Source organism: Muntiacus reevesi, chromosome 11 (assembly GCF_963930625.1).
Source record: "Muntiacus reevesi chromosome 11, mMunRee1.1, whole genome shotgun sequence".
NCBI lineage: Eukaryota > Metazoa > Chordata > Mammalia > Artiodactyla > Cervidae > Muntiacus > Muntiacus reevesi.
In genome coordinates, this window is record NC_089259.1 from 41593354 (window position 1) to 41614915 (window position 21562).

A 21562-nucleotide genomic window follows, 5' to 3' on the forward strand; every position below is an offset into this window, starting at 1 on the left:
ACACACACTTCTATAAGCTCAGGAGAACAAAGATGCACTAAGTTTCTGAAAATATATACACTGTTTATATGAATATGAAATATTTATGTGTATTTAATTAACATCTGTATATATATTTATAACCACACATGTTGTACATTGCTAATATTGTGTTTAACTCACTGTGTCTATGATTATAATTTCCTATTTCTTTTTTTATGGTCAGTGTTGTGTGTTAGTCACTCAGTCATGTCCGACTCTTTGCGACCCCATAAACTGTAGCTCGTCAGGCTCCTCTATCCATGGGATTCTCCAGGCAAGAATACTGGAGTGGGTAGCCATTCCCTTCTCCAGGGAATCCTCCCAACCCAGGGAAGAAACCTGGGTCTCCTGCAATGCAGGCAGATTCTTTGCCATCTGAGCCACCAGGGGAGGAATTTTCCTCTCTTTCTGGTCAGTTAACCTCAAAATTGAGCTCTTCAGTGTTTCTTTTCTTGTCCTTCTTTTCTAACTACTGGTATAACTTGTTAAATAATGGAGCTATTTCTGGAATATTTAGAAATCTCATCTGTGTAAATGTCTAGGCTCAACTATTTAGGTTTTCTTTCATGTAACAATTCAGCACGTCTTTAGTAGTTTAGTTCCATTCAGATTTTCTATTGGGTGAGGTTTTCCAGGTCATGCAATCTCAGAAACGTTTTATTTCATCTTAGCTTCTGTGACACACATGACCACCCTTCACTAGAAATATCTCCACTCATTTTCCCGAACACGGGTCAAGTCACATGCTAACATCATGAACCATGTCGGTGGATGTGTGTTGCTACCACACCAACCTTTATGATGTAACTCTGCCTCACCCCTACTCTTGCTTTTCTCCCTGCTAACTGTGCTTCATGCTCAGTCACTCAGTTGTGTCCAATTCTTTGTGACCCCACGAACTGAAGGCAGCCAGGCTCCTCTGCCCATGGAATTTTCCAGGCTAGAATGTTGGAGTGGGGTGCCATTTCTTTCTTCAAGGGATCTTCTCAACCTAGGAATCCAATCCACATTTCTTGTATCTCCTGCCTTGACAGATTTCTTACCTCTGTGCTACCTGGGAAGCCCACAAGCTAACTAAGGCCTACATGAAAAGCCCAGTGAATGGATGCTACATGGGAAGCAAGAAGCGTGAGCTCTAAATCCACACCCAGGATTATTAGCTTCAAACAACAATATGCAATATATAAACTAATAATACTGCAAAAATAAATTAAAGCTTATACTTGAGTTGAAAGCTATCTCGTGTCTAAATTGAACCTCAAGTGTAAAACCATAGGGAAAATAATTGATTAATCTTTATTATTACTATGCTGTTATCTAATTAAAATTTAGAAGGATATTCTTGCCAGCTTTTTGTGTTGATTCTGTCATTTTTCTTTCCTTAGATGTATCTTTATTTCATCATTAATATTCATTTTTATTACATTCTAAGAGAAGTTGTCTACTTTCAAAAATTAAGCTTTTAAGGACAGGATATTTATTAAGAAAGCTCTTCACAAGCAGAATGCCTTTTTATTTTCCCACATCAAAAAATTTATTCTGAATTTTTAAAACTTTCAATAATTTACAAGAATAGTACAATAAGCACTTAAATGCATTTTCCTTAACTTCACTAAGGAAAACACAATCACAAAGTGTTAATATTTTGCTCTATTTATGTATATGTTTGTGTGTTTATGCTATGTGTGTTTATGTTGCTGAATTTTTTTATAGTACTTCTAATCAACATATATTTCATTCTGAATACTTCAGTCTGTCTCTCTTTAAAAACAACAGCATTCTAGATAGCCACTCATGAATTTGATTTTTTACAGTCAAGAATTGATACAATAGTATTTGCCCTAATGCAAATTTCCCCAAATGTTCAGATAAGATGCTTTACTGATTTTATTTTTAAATTCATCATCTAATCAAGGGCTTCCCAGTTGGTGCAGTGATAAAGAATCATCCCGCCAATGCAGGAGAGCAGGAGATGCAGGTTCAATTCCTGGGTTGGGAAGACCACCTGGAGTAGAAAATGTCAACCAGCTCCAGTATTCTTGCCTGGAAAATCCCATGAACAAAGGAACCTATGGGCTACAGTCCAGGGGGTTGCAAAGAGTCAGATATGACTAAGTGCATGTGTGCACGCGCGCACGCACACACACACACACACACACACACACACACACACAATGAAGTCTCATACATTATTTACTTGCTACATCTCTTTAGTCTTCTTTAATCTGGAACAGTTTGCCAGCCATTTTGTCATTCATGACATTTATATTAGTGGAGTTCAGACCAGATGTTTTGTAGAATCTCTTCATGTGAATTAGTCATATTTTTCCTCATGATTAGATTTAGCCAATACCTTTTGGTAGGAGACAATACAAGTGATGTTTTTCACTCCATACATACAGAGTGAGTGATAATGGCAGTATATCCCACTCTTGCTGGTGTTAAATTTGGTATCTTGTTTAAAACAGTGTCTGCCAGATACCTTTATTTTAAAGAAACTTAAATTTCTACAGAAATATTTCCCTTTATAATTAACAAGTCATATGTTGGTGAGGGACAATTTCAGTTTAAAACATGACATTTCACCCATAACTTAACATGTTTAATAGATGAAGAGCATTATGTTTTATTTATGAGTCTCACTGAAAGAATGAGAGCAAAGAAATCTAAAGCCTGCTTCCCAGTAGAGCAAGGGATTTGATGAAGAAAAGAGAGAGGTAAATTCTATTTACCTTTGGATATAAATTCAAAGGAAATTAAAATCATTTTATTACATATTAATTTCTAATTAAATTAGCTACCAAATTTTAGCTTGGTATAAATGAGGGACACTATCAATAATAAAAGTTATAAGCAGTCAAACTTTCGATATTTTAATAAATGCACAAGGACCCTCTTCAGATATAATCAACTAGTAAAACATTTAATACCATGATCAATTTGACAGAGGAGACATTTGTCAATAGCAATAAAATTATTTGAGGTGTTTATATTTCACATTATCAATAACATTGTCATTCAATAATATTGTCAACCAGTCTAAATGATTTTAAGACTAATTATATTAGTGTAATTATACACATATATGTTAAAACTTATGGAATATTAGTAAACATCAAAATAAAAGATTCTAAAAATTATAGAAACCTATATTTTATGCTGCTTTTAGATGCTTTATGAAATATGTACCCATACACTTATATCAATAAAATATAAAGTATGGGGAGGTAAAATGTGTATAATAAGATCTGTTATTATTTGCAATTGATTATAAGAACAATTATATATACATATATATGTATGTGTGTAAAATTTTGTCATGATTTAATACTTTTGGAGGAACTGTATCTAAATTTCTTCAATAAAATTTTCAAGAAGATGCTTGTATTTTTTTTTTAACATTGATCATATGAAAATCAATTTAAAAAGATCAGATGGTATGATCTTTATAGATTCTATTTTTACTGTGACTTCAGAACATTAGGAGAGTGACTTTAATTATAATTGATTATTGTTCTCAGTAGCATATGTGCAGAAAGAATAAACAAGCTAACAGCAGGTCTAAACTGCTCTCCTTGAAAAGGCATGCTTGCAAGATTTGACCTTGATTGGTATCTGAAAACATAGATTTCAAGAGGATTCCCACTATTCAGTAATATATATGGCTCACTGTGCCTAAACTGTTCATGTAAACATTGTGGCTTATGCTTAACAACTGCTTTCCTTCTGGGAGTCTTGAATTTTGGCATATACTAAGCAAAGGCTGCCTCGATAAAAACTCTCCCTTGTTGACAACAACTCACAGACTGTGTCACAACTCATTGCAGAGGAAATTAAGTGTACCCTGTGCCATTCCATCTGAAATGCCAACCTTGGAAGTTTGCTTCTGATTTCCCCAAGACTATGCCCTGCACACTGTTTCCCTCTCCTCATTATGCTCTGAATCTTTTTGATAAAACAAATCAGAGCCATTGGTTTGTATGCTGAGTCCTGTTAGCCATCCTCTCATGAACCATCAAACCTAGAATATTAGTCTTGAAGATATCCCAATACAGCTTTCTAATGAGAATAGTTGAGGTGGTGGGTAAAGTTTGAGATATACTGTGTCCACAGGCTGGAAGATACAATATTATCAGGATTGCAACTGACCCCAAATTAATATATAGATTTATTATGACTATATTCAAAGCCCTAGCAGACATTTTGTAGAAATTGCAAAACTGATTCTAAAGTTCATACGTAAATGCAACAACCGAGAATGTTCTTTGAAAAAGAACAAAGTAGGAATAATGACACTACAGATCTTAAGACATTTTACGTAACTATAGTAATTAAAATTGATCGCTGATTCATATCAATGTATGACAAAACCCACTGAAAAATAAAAAAAATAAAAAATAAAAAATAAATAAATAAAAATAAAAATTAAAAAAAAATTGATGGTTATTAGTCTAAATATAGACAACTAGATCAATAGAGAAGAATGGATTTTTAAAAATACAACCAACCATATATAAAGTTTTGCAAAGGCACAAAAACAGTTCAGTTGAAAAATCAGTACAAGCAGATATTCATGTATTAAAACTTGTATTTTAATCTACACAATAAATACAATTTACCCAAAATGAACCATAGTCCGATATTTAAAACTAAAAATTGCAAATCTTCTCTAAGAAAACATAAGAGAAATGTCTATGACTTTAAGTTAATTATCTCTTAGATAAAATGTCAAAAGGCATAATCTACAGGAAAAAAATGTTAAAAATCACTACAGTGACAGCAGTAAAGAAACAAAAGATAAACCATGAACTAGGAAAAAATGTTTGCAAAATCATATATGTGATAAATTACTTGTGTCTAGAATACATAAAGAACTCTCAAGCTCAATAATAATAAAAAGCTTATTATATAAAACATAAAAAGTTTATTATATAAAGCTTATATAAAAACTCTTATAAAAATGGGTAAGTGATCTAAGTAGACATTCCACAAACGAAGATACATGACTCTAAAATACTCAACATAATTAGTATTTAAGAGAATGCAAGATGAAAAGCACAATGAAATACCACTATTCATGCATTAAAACTGCTGATGGGAATGTGAAACAGTATAACCATTTTGGAAAATAGTTTTATACAATTTTGCTTTTTAAATGACTTAGCCATCCCTCTTAACTATTTACCCAGGAGAAATAAAAGAATATGTTTATATAAATCCTTTTGCATGAATGCTTATAGTAGATTAATCTTGTAACACCCAAACCCTGAAAACAACCTAGATGTTCAACAACAAGTGAATGGATGAACAAATTGTAATCTATTCATTTACTGGACTACTGTTCAGTGATAAATTAGAACTATTGATATGTGCAACATCTTGGTTAATTATGCCTAGTGCAAAATTATGCTGAATGTATAAAATCAGACAAATAAAACTTTATGATCCAGTTTAATTAAAATTCTTAGATATCTAAACTTATCAAATATGAGTGAGACAAATAAGATCATTAGTACCTGAGCATGGGTGAGGGGTGAGGAAATGCAACAAAATGGACCATAAAAAGAAGTGACAGATATATTCATTACCCTGATTGTGGTAATGGTTTTACGCATTTGTGTGTTATCCACTCAGTCATGTCTGACTCTTTGTGATCCCATGGACTATAGCCCACCAGGCTGCTCTATCCATGAAATTTTCCAACAAGTATACTGGAATGAGTTGTATTTCCTTGTCCAGGGGATCTTCTCGACCCAGGGATCGAAAATGTGTCTCCTGCATTGCAGGCAGATACTTTACCCTCTGAGCTACTAGGGAAGCCCTTCTATATGTATACATATGTTAAAGTATCACATAATATACCTTATGTATGTGTTACATACATTGAATGCTAATTATTCATTAATAAAACTGAAAAAGAATGCTCAAATGTTAACCAAGACAATTTGAGTTGACTAGTAACTGTAAATACTTTCTGATGGTTTTAATTCAAACTTTACTAACAAAATCACAAAGATAGGATATTATAATTTAGAGAAATTATGGTTATATGTTATTTTTTTATTTTTTTCTTAAGCTTTTAATATATGGATCTTATTATTATGATCATGGAAACTTCATGTACACTATACATTTTATATACACATATACATATACATATACACTTCATATGCATATTATACACACATATAAAATACTTGACCAAAGTACTGTATCAAAAATCTTATAAGTGTAAGCTTAACATATAAAATGGTGTATGTGTCTGTGTGTGTGTTCATGTTAGTATATTTACCTTCCCAAATCAAAGTGTTTCATAGATACTATACAGTGAAATAAGTTATAGGGTATACAAGAAAAAATAATTATTCAATCCAAATTCAAATGCTGGCTCTAACATTGTACTTTATAATAATTTAGGTAAAATATTAGCAGGGCATCTCACCATTCTTTCCTGTTAAAAAAGAGAGAGAGAAAGAGAAACTAAATTTTCACATGTTATCTGTAGACTAATTTGTAAAAATTACTTAGTGATAACTTTGGATGTAAATTTGGAGGATGTAAGCATTGTTTGTTTCAAAGAGTCAAAAAATATTCTCTTTTTTTCAACTTGGAATATATCCAATGAAAGGATCCATTTGTAAAAGCCAGAAGGCATAAATAGAATATAGTGTTGAGCTTGAATGCACACAAATTGAGTTATCTCATGCATGATCTACTTTGTATCTATAACCTGGCTATTTCTTTGGCAGATTTAGATGGTAGAAAGGCAAAAATCTGCTAAGTATTTGATTTAAAAGTGAAACTAAAAAAGATACAACTAGCATTAATGAGGGTAAATAAAAGCAATTCTTTACATCCACTAAGTCAACTTTCAAGGCATTAATGTTCACAAAGGGTTTTAACACTTACTGAGAGGTAAAGCCTGTATGATCTTACTTTAGGTGCCACTGAAGATCAGCTTAAAATATCTGTTAGGCAGATGAAACTTTAGATAATTAAGAAGCCAATAACTATAGTAATAGAAAACCATGAGAAATTTTTTCTTAAATAATAAGGAAACATTTATAGTCTTTCTTGACAAGTCCAAAGTATGAGAGCTGGTTAATTGATAAGCTCAACACGTCATCAGGAAACTGCCATCTTCTCAAGAGCCTTACTGTTTTTCTCATGGTTGCCATAGTTTCAAGCTTCAAATTCAGACAAGAAAATACCCATCAGAAGAGAAAGTATCCCTTCATGTATAGTTATTTGTGTCAGTGAAGATATCTTTACTAAAATTTCCCCAAAGCCATTCTTTATATTGCCTTGGAAAAAATTTTATGACATGACCATAAAATGATCAGCAATATTTAGCCAACAATTACCAATGAGGTAAAACCCCAGTCATTGACTTTGACCCTACACAAATTGTGTCAATAGAATCACTCTCTGTTGAGTTGAGTGGTGGACTAAGAAGGTACTGAGTTTTGAATAGGGTACCTCCAATGTATACTACCTTTACCTCACATTAAATTAATGCTAAAGTTACTGACTAATCCAAACACATACAAGTAGACTTCAACTCTGATTTCCTAAAAGGGAATGCAGTTAAATTTACACTATATTGGAGTAAAAATATGTAAAATATAATGGGAAGAAAATTGTGACTGTTATAGAAGAATATGAATCTATGTTGTTTATATTTTTAATAGACAAACTGTATTCTGACAACTGTGCTGTACAACCATATTTCATCTATTAAATCAGTTATTTTGAAAAAAACAATACATTTTACCTTGTAAGTGCAGGAACTGCCTATAAAATATATAAAGTAAATTAAAATAGCCTGTCTTCTATCTCCACCTTTCTTCAATGAAAAGAAAGAAAAATAATATCATTGCTATGTTAGAATTAAAACAAAGCAAAAAATTGATAGTTTAGAAACTTATAGAGGATTAAAGAATAACTTTTTCCTAAAATACTTTAGATTTACATAAAATTTGCAAAAGTAGAACAGACATTTTTCATATAACACAGCAGCAGAAGCTTTGTCTAGTTAACATTATATATATATATATATATTTATTTATTAATGAAACAGCATTGCTATATTTTTATTAAATAAAGTTCATTCTTTACTCACATATGCTTAGCATTTTTTTTTTTTACCTATTATCTTTTTTTTTTTTTTTCCAGGATCCCATGTAGAGTACCATATTTCATTTAGTCATTATATTTCCTTAGGAAACCCTTGGCTGTGACCATTTCTTTTTTGTTTAGTGTCTTAAGTTGTGTCTGACTCTCTCAACCCTATAGACTACAACCTGCTAGACGTCTCTGTCCATGGGATTTTCCAGGCAAGAACATTGGAGGTGATATTTTCTTAGACATTCCTTATTTTTAATGACTTTGACAGTTTTGAAGTACTATTTAAGTATTTTGTAGGCAGTCCTTCAATTGGGATTTGTTTAATTATGATTACACTGAGATAATGAACTTTGGGGCTCATCACAACATATCAAGGCTGCAAGTTATCAACATGACATCACTGATGATGTCAATTTTGATTACTTGGGAGAAGTAGTGTTTGTCAGTTTTCTGAAGGTTAAAGAACTCTTCCCCTCTCTGGAAGAAAGACCTAATGCACAGCCACACGTAAGGAACAGGTAGTTATGCTCTATCTCATTGAGAACAGATTGATTATGCAAATGATTTAGAATGTATTGCTTATACCAATAAATTCTTAGAGTTGTTTCTTTTTTTCTTTTTTTAAGGCAAGAGAGCTAAGGTAATTTTGGTTTACACCATTTCATTAAATTTAGTAGATTTACATATCTTTTAAACAATTACCAGAAGAAATTGATTTTTACTGCAGTTTAGACTTTTGCTGCCATCAATTACTCCTTAATCTAACATGCACCAGATAACTGGCACTCTGGTCTCCTCTCTCTCTCTCTGTCACTTTCTTTCTTCTCTCTCTCTCTTTTTCTCTCTCCCTCTCATCTGAGGAAAATCTTGATTGTCACCTGAAAATTGCAGCAAACACACTTTTTAAAACAGTGGTAATGCATACTTCAGAAATTTTATGACCTTAGAGTTTACCAATTAATAAACAATGTCTTGCATGCATTCTAGCCACAAGAAAAGCACTGATTATGCTTTTGAGTACTAAATATACTTCAGAGTTCAAGGACTCACTGTTAGAAAAGTTAGGGAAATATCTTCTCAAGGATCAATAAGAAAGTTATGACAACAAAAAACACCGTTTTTCCATTGTTTCTCTAGGAAAGTCCACTGGGATTGAGGACAGAACCCAAAATGTCAATAGTTCTAATTTAGTGATGCTGCTACTGCTTTCACTTCAGTCATGTCTGACTATGTGTGACCCTGTGGACTGTAGTCTGCCAGGCTCCTCTGTCCATGGAATACTCTAGGTAAGAGGACTAGAGAGCATTGCTATGCCCTTCTGCAGTGGATTTTCCAAAACCAAGGATCAAACCCGGGTCTCCTGCATTGCAGGCAGATTCTTTACCACTGAGCCACCAGGGAAGCCCCTCATTTACTTAAATTGCATTAAATCTACTATTCTTACATATCCATCATTTGGACGAACAAGAATTTGTTTGCTGAGTAAAAATCGTGACTTTGGATATTTCTGCATCCACGTACAGGTGTTTAAACTGCTTGAATTGAAGGATAAAGTGCCACCACTTATTTTCAATATGGTTATTGTTCAGCCTCTCAGTCCTGTCTGACTCTTTGTGACCCCACGACCTGCAGCACGCCAGGCTTCCCTGTCATTCACTATCTCACGGAGCTTGTTCAAACTCTTGTCCATGGAGTTTGTGATGCCATCCAAGCATCTTGTACTCTATCATCCCCTTCCTCTCCTACTTTCAATCTTTCCCTGCATCAGTCTTTCCCAATAAGTTGGCTTGCATTGAGTGACCAAAGTATTGAAGCTCAGCTTCAGTATCAATCTTTATAATGAATATTCCATGTTGATTTCCTTTTGGATTGATTTATCTCTATGCAGTTCAAGACTTTCAAGAGTCTTCTTCAACACCACAGTTCAAAAATATCAATTCTTTGGTACTCAGCCTTCTTTATGGTTCAACTCTCGCATCCATGCATGACTCCTGGAAAAACCATAGCTGTGACTATATGAGCCTCAGTTGGCAAAGTAATGTCTCTGCTTTTTAATATGCTGTCTTGTTTGGTCATAGCTTTTCTTAAAAGGAGCAAGTGTTTTTAATTACATTGCTGCAGCCACCATCCACAGTGATTTTGGAGTCCAAGAAAATAAAGTCTGTTACTGTTTCCATTGTTTCTCCATCTGTTTGCCAAGAAGTGATGGGGTCAGATGCCAGCATCTTAGTATTTTTTTTCTAATTTATTTTTTTTAATGACGTATAATTGCTTTACAGAGTTTTATTGGGTTCTGCCAAATATCAACATGAATCAGCCATAGGTATATATGTTTTTGAATGCTGAGTCTTAAGCTGGCTTTCTCATTTTCCTCTTTCACCCTCAAAAGAGGCTCTTTAATTTCTCTTCACTTTCTTCCATAAGGGTGGTATCATCTGCATATCAGAGGTTATTGATATTTCTCCTGGCAATCTTGATTCCAGCTTGTGATTCATCCTGCTAACATTTCACATGATGTGCTCTGCATAGAAGCTATATAAGCAAGATGACAATATACAGCCTTGACATATTCCTTTCCCAATTTTGAACTGGTCCATTGCTCAATGTCCAGTTCTAACTGATGCTTCTTGACCTGCATGCAGGTTTCTCAAGAGACAGGTAAGTTCAGTTCATTTGCTCAGTTGTATCAGACTCTTTGTGACCCCAGGGACTGCAGCACACTAGGCTTCCCTGTCCATCCATCACCAAATCCTAGAGCTTACTCAAACTCATGTCCATCGAGTCAGTGATGCCATCCAACCATCTCATCCTCTGTTGTCCGCTTCTCCTCCCACCTTCAATATTTCCCAGCATCAGGGTCTTTTCCAATGAGTCAGCTCTTCATATCATGTGCCAAAGTATTGGAATTTCAGCTTCAGCATCAGTCCTCCCAATGAATATTCAGGACAGATTTCCTTTAGGATTGACTGGTTTGATCTCTATGCAGTCCAAGGGACTCTCAAGCGTCTTCTCTGACACCACAGGACAAAAGCATCATTTCTTCAGCACTCAGGTTTCTTTATAGCCCAACTATCACATCCGTACATGACTACTGGAAAAACCATAGCTTTCACTAGACAGATCTTTGTTGGTAAAGTAATGTCTCCACTTTTTAATATGCTGTCTAGTTTGGTCATTACTTTTCTTCCAATGAGCACATGTCTTTTAATTTCATGGCTGAACTCACCATCTGTAATGATTTTGGAGCCCAAAGAAATAAAGTCTGTCATGGTTTCCACTGTTTCCCCATCTATTTGAGATGAAGTGATGGGACAGGTTGCCATGATCTTAGTTTTCTGAATGCTGAGTTTTAAGCCAATTTTTTCACTGTCCTCTTTCAATTTCATCAAAAGGCTCTTTAGTTCTTCTTCACTTTCTGCCATAAGGGTGATGTCTTCTGAATATCTGAGGTGATTGATATTACTCCTGGCTATCTTGGTTCCAGCTTGTGTTTCATCCAGCCCAGTGTTTCTCATGATGTACTCTGCACATAAGTTAAATAATCAGGGTGAAAATATACAGGCTTGACGTACTCCTTTCCAGATTTGGAACCAGTTTTTTGTTCTGGTTCTAACAGTTATAACTGTTACTTCTTGACCTGCATACAAATTTCTCTGCAGGGATGGCATTTGGCCTGATATTCCCACCTCTTTAAGAATTTTCCAAAAAAGACAATCTCTTTAACAAGTGGTGCTGTCAGGATGGCTGCTATCCAAAAGTCTACAAGCAATAAATGCTGGAGAGGGTGTGGAGAAAAGGGAACCCTCTTACACTGTTGGTGGGAATGCAAACTAGTACAGCCACTATGGAAAACAGTGTGGAGATTTCTTAAAAAACTGGAAATAGAACTGCCATATGACCCAGCAATACCACTTCTAGGCATACACACTGAGGAATCCAGATCTGAAAGAGACACGTGCACCCCAATGTTCATCACCGCACTGTTTATAATAGCCAGGACATGGAAGCAACCCAGATGCCCATCAGCAGATGAATGGATAAGGAAGCTGTGGTACATATACACCATGGAATATTACTCAGCCGTTAAAAAGAATTCATTTGAATCAGTTCTAATGAGATGGATGAAACTGGAGCCCATTATACAGAGTGAAGTAAGCCAGAAAGATAAAGAACATTACAGCATACTAACACATATATACGGAATTTAGATAGATGGTGGCGATAACCCTATATGCAAAACAGAAAAAGAGACACAGAAGTACAGAACAGACTTTTGAACTCTGGGGGAGAACGTGAGGGTGGGATGTTTTGAAAGAACAGCATGTATATTATCTATGGTGAAACGGACCACCAGCCCAGGTGGGATACATGAGTCAGGTGCTCGGGCCTGGTGCACTGGGAGGACCCTGAGGAGTCGGGTGGGGAGGGAAGTGGGAGGGGGGACCGGGATGGGGAATACGTGTAACTCTATGGCTGATTCATGTCAATGTATGACAAAACCCACTGAAATGTTGTAAAGTGATTGGCCTCCAACTAATAAAATAATATTAAAAAAAAAAAAAAAAAAAAGAATTTTCCACAGTTTGTTGTTATCCACACAGTCAAAGGCTTTGGCGTAGTCAAAAAAGCAGAAGTAGATATTTTTCCAGAATATCTTGCTTTTTCAATGATCCAACAGATATTGACATTTGATTTCTGGTTCCTCTGCCTTTCCTAAATCCAGCTTGTACATCCAGAAATTATCAGTTCATATACTGCTGTAACATAGTTTGTAGGATTTTGAGCATTACCTTGCTAGCATGTGAAATGAGTGCAACTGTGTGTTAGTTTGAACACTCTTTGGCATTGCCTTTTTTTGGGATTGAATTGAAAGCTTACCTTTTCCAATCCTGTGTCCACTGCTGAGTTGTCCAAAGTTGCTGGCATACTGAGTGCAGCATTTTAATAGCATCAGTTTTTAGGATTTGAAATAACTCAGCTGGAATTCTATCACCTCCACTAGCTCTGTCCGTAGTGATGTTTTCCAAGGCCCACTGACTTAACACTCCAGAATGTCTGGCTCTAGGTAAGTGATCACACCATCTTGGTTGTTTGAGTCATTAAGATCTTTTTTGTGTAGTTCTTATGTGTATTTTTGCCTCCTCTTCTGTACCTAATAAACTAAATAGAATTATTTCTCACTGCAAGGACTTGCTATAGAGCTTAAATTAAAGCCATCTGCCACTCAATACTCAAGCAAATTTTGGCTATGAGCAAGGCAAAAATATATATTAAAAAAAAATGATCAGCCCATAGTTATGCAAGTTATCCAATCATCTACTTTAGGCAACATAATTTGGCAACCTATTTGTCAATCTGTCACATATATGTTCATTTGGCCACTGCAAAGTTTATTACTTTAAGACATCTTTACATGGAATGTGTACACTTAATTTCAGCATAGGTAACAATAATCTCTTCAAATTAAATGTTCTTTCAACCCAAGTTTGATCCAAGGATTTTCATATCCTATTGTTTTACACTTGAAATAATAATCTGTGCTTCTGGACAATATCTTTTGAATTCAAATCAAACAACAGAAAAGGCAGTTTGTAATGCATTACAATCGGAGAAGGCGATGGCACCCGACTCAGGTACACTCCAGGTACTCTTGCCTGGAAAATCCCATGGGCAGAGGAGCCTGGCAGGCTGCAGTCCATGGGGTCGCTAGGAATTGAACACGACTGAGAGACTTCACTTTCACTTTTCACTTTCATACATTGGAGAAGGAAATGGAAACTCAGTCCAGTGTTCTTACCTGGAGAATCCCAGTGACGGGGCAGCCTGGTGGGCTGCCATCTATGGGGTCGTACAGAGTCGGACACGACTGAAGCGACTTAGCAGCAGCAGCAGCAGCAGCAGCAGCAGCAATGCATTATAATATCTACTTTTGGCATGTAGTGAGGATGTCTGAAGTACACCATCATGGTTTTCAAGTATTCAAATACACAAAAATATTTCTCTCAGATATTAATATCAGTAAGCTGTGTTTATGTTGAGTAAATATTAGTTTTGATTTTAATGGCATAACTGTTAGGCATTTTTCTTTGTCTAAGTGACTGAGAAGTTAAAACAAAATATTGATATGTAATTTCTATGAATGCAAACTGAATTTTAAGACACTTGGGATGCAAATCATTCCATGGGTATTGCAGATTTGCATTTGAATGTCTTCCATTAGGTCTTTTTTATTTGAATTTCAAAGTCTTATAAGTCATGGATACTTAAGAACAAAACTACAAACAATCCTATAATCTTATGGCTTCTGTAAATGACTTATTAGATTTTTTTTCTTCATTTATTGTTCTATTCAGTCTAGAAAATATAAGGTAGATTTCAAGGGATAAGAATAAGAGAATACAACTTCTCATTAGACAGATATATATCAACAGTACCTACACGTTCTCAAAGAAGCAGATTGAATTGAAGTTAATCTCAAAGTTGCTCCATCCTGGGTGAGTATATATTTTAGGTACTAACTTGGATGTTTGTGTAGTGGGATTGAAAAAATCTGCAGTTTTGACATTTTATTTTCTGACCATCTGCCTATATTGGGAGTTCTACTATCCTATCTGTGCAAGAGGCTATCCTATGCACTCTGTACGCTGGGGCTTCTGAATTTTCAGGTTGTTTTTGTTTGTTTATGTAACACATAATTTTCTCTGGAGTGCTATAGTGGCTCTCAAAAAAGTGCTTAATATGTTATTATCTAATTTCCTTTTTGTCTTCAGTATAGATCAGTTTCAGAGATCACTACCTTCATTTTCTGACTATTTGCATTCATGTTTTTATTGAGATCATCACATATAAGAATCTATATTTATAATCAATATTTTTTATCCCAATGAATGAGCAATGTAGTAGCTATCAAGTATTACTCATTGAATACACAACTGATTCTCAAATAAGCATGAAATCCTTTCCCAGAACGCTACCTAGAACATCCACGTATATATTATTATTAATGTCAATTTCTTCACCTACATATATTTTTTAAAAAAAAACTTATTGGAGTAGAATTTATTTAAAATAGTCTGTTAATTTCAGGTCTAGAGCAAAGTTAATGTTATACATGTACATATATCCACACTTTTTAAAGATCCTCTTCCTATATAGGCCATTTACAGACTATTGAGTAGAGTTCCTTGCGCTACATAGTATATCCTTATTAATTATTTATTTTATATATAGTAGTGAGTATATGTCCATCCCAATCTTCCAGTATATTTCTCTCCCATCCCTTATTCCATATAACCATAGATTTTTCTGCATCTATGAATCTACTTCTGTTTTGAATTATAAATAAGTCCATTTTACCATTTTTTAAATCCCATATATGTGATATATGATATCTGTCTTTCTCTTCTGACTTATTATACTCGGTATGACAGTCTCTAGGTCCCTTCATGTTGGCGCAAACAGATTTATACCATGTTTTTTCATGGCTGAGTAATATTATATTGAATATATATACCATGTCCTCTTTATCCATTCCTCTGTTGATGGACATTTAGATTGCTTCCATGTCCTGGCCATTGTAAATAGTGCTGCAATGAACACTAGGTTACATGTATATTTTTCAAATTATGGTTTTCTCCAGGTACATGCTTGGGAGTGGGATTGCTATGTGATATGATTGCTCCACTTTTAGTTTTTTAAAGAATCCCCATCCTGTTCTCCATAGTGACTGTATTGAGTTTCATTCCCACCAACAGTGTAATAGATTTCCCTTTTCTCCACACCTTCTCTAGCATTTATTGTTTGTAAATTTTTTTGATGATGATCATTCTGACCAGTGTTAGGTGATATTTTGCTATTGTTTGATTTGCATTTCTCTAATAATTATTAATATTGAGCATCTTTTCATGTGCTTTTTTGACATCAGTATGTCTTCTTAACCTCAGAAATGCAGATGATACCACCTTTATGGTAGAAAGTGAGCTCAAGAGCCTTTTGATGAAGGTGAAAGAAGAGGGTGAAAAACCTGGCTTAAAACTCAACATTCAAAAAACTAAGATCATAGCATCTGGTCCTATTACTTCACGGCAAATAGATGGGGACACAATGGAAACAGTGACTGACTTTATTTTCCTGGACTCCAAAATCACTGTGGATAGTGACTGCAGCCGTGAAATTAAAAGATGCTCACTTCTTTGAAGTAAAGCTATGGCAAACTTAGACAGAATATTAAAAAACAGACACTGCTTTGCCGACAAAGGTCTGTACAGTCAAAGCTATGGCTTTGCCAGTAGTCGTGTACAGATGTGAAAGTTGGACCGTAAAGAAGGTTGAGCACCAAAAGTTAATACTTTTGAACTGTGGTGCTGGAGAAGACTCTTGAGAGTCCCTTGGACAGCAAGGAGATCAAACCAGTAAACCCTAAAAGAAATCAACATGGAATATTAATTGTAACCACTGATGCTGAAGCTGAAGCTCCAATCCTTTGGTCACTTGATGTGAACTCATTGGAAAAGACCATGATGCTGGGAAAGACTGAATGCAGGAGGGGAAGAGGGCAACAGAGGTTGACATAGTTGGATGACATCACTGATGCAATGGACATGAATTTTAGCAAACTCCAGGAGACAGTGGGATGACAGAGAACCCAACATGATGCAGTCCATGGGGCCACAAAGAGTCAGACACAGCTTAGCGACTGAATAACAAATGTCTTTTTTTTGAAAGTGACTATACTACCCAAGGCAATCTAAAGACTCAGTACAATCTCTATCATATCACCAATAGCATTTTTCACAGAATTAGGGCAAAGAGTTGTGCAATTTGTATGAAAACACAGAAGAGTCCGATTAGACAAGCCAATCTTGAGAAAGAAAAATGGAGCTAGAGCAGTCAGGCTCTCTGACTTCAGACTACACTACAATGCTACAGTAATCAAAGCAGCATGGTACTGGAACAAAAACAGAGCTATTGACCAATGGAACAGGATAAAAAGTCCAAAGATTATCCCACACATCTGTGGTCACCTAATCTAGGACAAAGGAGACAAAAACATACAATGGAGATAGGACAAAGCTCTTCAATAAATGGAGCTGGGAAATTTGGCACTGACATACTTACAAGTGAAATTAGAACACTCCCTAGCACCATACACAAAAATAAACTCAAAATGAATTAAAAACATAAATATAAGGCCAACCACTATAAAATTCTTAGAGGAAAATAGGCAGAACATTCTTTGACATAAATCACAGAAATAATATATAAACAAAAATAAACATATATATAAACAAAAATAAACATATATATAAACTATATATATATATATATATATATATACACACAAACAAAAATAAACAAATGGGATCTAGTGAAATGTAAAAGTTTTCCCACAGCAAAGAAAATCATAAACAAAACAGAACAACCCCCAATGGGGGAAAACAAACAAACAAACAAACAAAAATTGCAAACAAAGCAATGAGCAAGGGATTAATCTGTAAAATATTCATACAGCTCATACAGCTAATCAACCTAATCAAAAAATGAACATACAGCTCATGCAACTAGTACAACCTAATCAAAAAATGTACAGAAGATTTAAGTAGACATTTTTCCAAAGAAGACATACAGATGGTTTCATTTAACTATTTTAGTTTGAAGTCATTTTGTGAAATAGAAAATTTAAATTAAATAAGTATAAGAAGCAATGTTTGTACTTCAGGTTTAAATATGTTTAATTTAATTTTGTAAATAAAATAATCTGCCCCAAAATTCAAAAAGTCATATTGTATAAAAAATGTCCACTTATCATAGACTACATTGCCCAGAAAAACTTACAATAATTAATTGCATATATTTCAAAGTGTTGCTATACTTTGTGGACATGAGTGCATAAAGAATAAAAATGTTACATATTAAGTAAATGTAAAGTGATCTTTTGGAGTATCCCATGGACAGATGAGCCTGGTGGGCTACAGTCCATTAGGTTGCAGAGAGTTGGATACAGCTGAAGTAACTTAACATACATGCACGACGTCTACATTTTTTTTAGTAATTTTTTTTTTCCTATTCTGCATTAACATTTCTCCAAAGAAGGAAAGATGGAGTTGGGACATGCATCAGACATCAGATTCACATGAACACCATCTGGATAGTGTTTTCTCTGGTTGAGGGATGGAAAGGGAGCTCAGAGGTACAACAATGTGCCTGAGAAGACAGTTTAGGCACACAGTTTACAGGGTCAGAGATAAGATACTCCTTGGGGATATCTTGAGCAGGCAATCTACTTTATGGCTGAAATTTGTTTTTCTTATGGGAAGCCCTTACCATCTTTTATCTGAACAATACAAAGCATTTAAAATTAAGGTGCTTAAGGGTTCTCATTATAAATTTCTTTTTTCAAGCATGAAAAGGAAGTAGCTCATCATAAAGATAGTGAACCATACACAATTGTAATTTATGAAAATTTGAAGAAGAACGCAGTGGTTGGAGTTGTTCTGTTTCCTTGTTTTTGTTCCTTTATTGTTTTTAATTGTGTTTGGTTTTTTTAGATGCAGTCTACAAAGAGTACCAGTGTTTCAAATTTGAAATGCAAGGTATTGAGCCATAGTCAAAATTCAACTAAAGGAATATTTTAAAAGATACGTATTATTTAGAAACATATGAAGTTGGTGTTACAGTTTTCCCAATTGCAAAATAAACCTGAATATCATGAGACATGATATTCATGAGACTAACATGAATATCATGAGACTAAGATGTATATGAAACACCCTAAAATAGTAAATATTAAACAGGCAGTATTTTTAAAATAATTCTTCTAATTTAGATAAAATAATAAAACAAAGTTATATCTAAATTACAAAATTCTGAAAGTTAAGACTTAACCTATCCCGTCCAAGCTTTAGGTTATTTTAAATAGTGCTAAATAAACAATCACACTTTCTCATTGGAGTGGCATCTACATGCTTTCTCAAATATGTAATCTACATGCTTATAAAGCATATACATACTTATTAAAACATGTATTAGTTTCAGGTACACAGCTAAGTGATTCAGTTATACCTGTATATGTATCTATTCTTTTTCAAATTATTTTCCTATTTAGGTTGCTCTATAATATTGAGTTCCCTGTGCTACAAAGTAAGTCTTTGTTGGCTATCCATTTTAAATATGGCAGTGTGTACATGTCAATAACTCTCCTCAAAAAAAAAAAAAAAAATTGTATATTATGTCAGTTGATGCTAGGTCAATGGAAGTTCACATTTTTCACACTACGTGGAAATTACGTAAGTACATATAAACAACATTCCCTCTCATATTAATCAGACATAGTGTTCAGTTACTTTAGATCTGGTAAAAAAAAAAAGTATGAAATGTCATTGGGAAAACTAGATGTGGTTTTACATCTATGCTGTTTTGTTCACCTCTGGATTATGGTGTTTATATTTCTGAATCTGACAGTAAAATTTGATTAATTATCCATCTCAGAATGTTGCTGTGTGGATCAGATAAGATAATGAATGTAATACACGATAAAAACACACCTCAAATATATAAGGTAGCAAAATTGCAAATCAGTGGGTTAAATAAAACATGTAGCACTAAAAATGTACACAAAATCATATATATTAAATATAAATCATATTGTATACTGAAGCATATAATAAATTGGATTCAAAAGTTATAAATGTTTGATGATAAAGTGATTATTCCCTCCCCAGTTCTCAGCCTTTGTATTCTTTTTAAATGACAGATTATGCAAAAGATTTGAAAAAACTTATAAAAACTTATAAAACATTTGAAAAAACTTATCATGAACATTCATCATAACTGAGTGCTTGCAATATGCTAAGTGTTATGATAAACCTATTTAGTTTTATTAGTTCATTTGCTTCTTAAGAAATTCCTCTCAGACATCATCATTTTCCCCTTCTTATAGTTGAGTTATTTTAGGACTCTATGAAGTCAAGTAATTTGCCTAATATCCTTAACTGTACAAAGGGGGAGACCAAAGGCTATAATCTAAATTTTTAAGGGGTAGGCAATGGGTAGTGCTAATTAGAATAAATGCCCAACAATCCGAATGAACAGTGGATTGCCCACATCATGATGAATCCTGGTTGAAATGGTCCCAGGTAAAGACAAGCTCAGTTATTTCTGATATTAAATTCAACATATTACACTGTATGGAGTCACTGCCCTTCAAATACAAGAGAATCAAGTGTACAAATATTTGGGGATTAGAGTGAAGGTAAAGGAATTCTGAGAAAATTTAACGAAATATAATGTTAATGGTAAAAGAAACATAGCTTGGACATTATCCAGTTGGTATAGTGGCTTATGATTCAGTTCATACCTTCCCAGTATCCAAAGAAGAGGAAAATGTAGAGAATTATAAGATTGAGAACAACAGTAAAAATCAAAACGGGTATTTTTAAAGAAACACAAAGCTGATTACAAGATGAGACCTGAGAGATTTCCCCTATTTGGAAACTCAGAAATTAAATGTGAGTTACCGTGCGGAAGAGACAAAACCTTTCCTGTCTAGCTGGTAAATATTAAGTTTCATACTCCCTTTTCATTTTTAGTCTGTTTATGGAATCCCATAGCATAAAGTAAAACTGCATTTCAATAATAACAACCAAAATTACATGATATTTATAAACTACACATCATTTAAAATTATCTATTTGATACAATAATGTTCCCCCAATTAAATTTATATTATTTAGTGTTGCATGAATGCACAGGTGTGCACACACACACACACACATACAAAATTTCCTGGCAAAATAGTGAAAAGGTAGGAGTATGATGGCAATACACAACTGATTTATTTTGCTATTTTTATTTTTTTCTTACTGATTTGTATAGGTTATTTCAACATCCTATGATAATTATTTTCAATATTTTTAATTAATTGGTAATAGTAATATATAAAACCAGTCTTTTAAAGCTCAATTTCTTAAATTGAGAAGATAATTTTCTCATCTAGCAAAAGCCATAAGTTTAAAAATAATATTGTGTTTGCATATTCATACCACTTGCATTAAACCAATAATAAAAATAAGACTACAATTTACTTTTAATTACCATAAAAATTCTAAAGGGAATTTAGAATATTCTGCCCAGGCTGTGTATATTGATGTATATCTTTTAATATTAAGGCAGAACATTAAACTTGTTAGCTCCAGTGTTTGTGTATTTTCATACTGTTCATGGTATTTTATTCAAATGTTTGGCACTATGCAGAAACTATCTTACCATTCCTTAGCTTGTACTAAGACTTTAATTAACTTCAATGGCACACAAACCTTTTTGTGTTGTTGTCTTTTAAAGAAGTTAACTCTTCAGTGTGATTAAAATTTTGCCATTTGGCAGTTTAATTTTCTACCTCTCTTTTTAATACCACTGC

At 34.0% G+C, this 21562-nt stretch overlaps 1 protein-coding gene across 2 annotated transcripts in view; it reads right to left on the reverse strand.

The window, feature by feature from the left end:
* The window catches only part of KLHL1 (kelch like family member 1), a 460807-nt gene that overhangs the window by 248798 nt on the left and 190447 nt on the right, over positions 1 to 21562 (reverse strand). The window lies entirely within an intron of this gene.